Consider the following 480-nt stretch of genomic DNA (forward strand, 5'->3'; position numbering starts at 1 on the left):
TCTACTGTCTTCTTCTTCAAGCACGCAAGGCTCCTTCCATGGCAAGCTGTATGCAAGGGTTTTACCGTTGTCAGTGGCTACCTCCCATCCTCTCAGTGGAAATGTTCAACGCACCCTGTCACGGCACGGCTATCCATATGTCGGTTCTCAATCAGGCCGGAATAGAATCCAGTGATTCTTTTGCATCTGTCACTAACGCCCCGCCCTTAGGAGTTTGAAGCTCGTCACAGTCATTCAATCATTGAATCCTACTCAGAATACCACAGACAATGTTTAGACCTTCCGGATTCTCTTGAATGCCGCCATCAGTTCTAGCTTATACCACGAAGTTCCTGGTTAAGGAATCCAAGAGATATCTACTCAATCTAAGATAGAACGGAGGTGGTTGTCAGGCACACGTTCATAATTGAGAATATGATGAGTGTCACGGATCATCACATTCATCCGGGTTAAGAACAAGTGATATCTTAGAATGGAAGC

The sequence above is a fragment of the Arachis duranensis genome, chromosome 2 (assembly GCF_000817695.3).
Source record: "Arachis duranensis cultivar V14167 chromosome 2, aradu.V14167.gnm2.J7QH, whole genome shotgun sequence".
NCBI lineage: Eukaryota > Viridiplantae > Streptophyta > Magnoliopsida > Fabales > Fabaceae > Arachis > Arachis duranensis.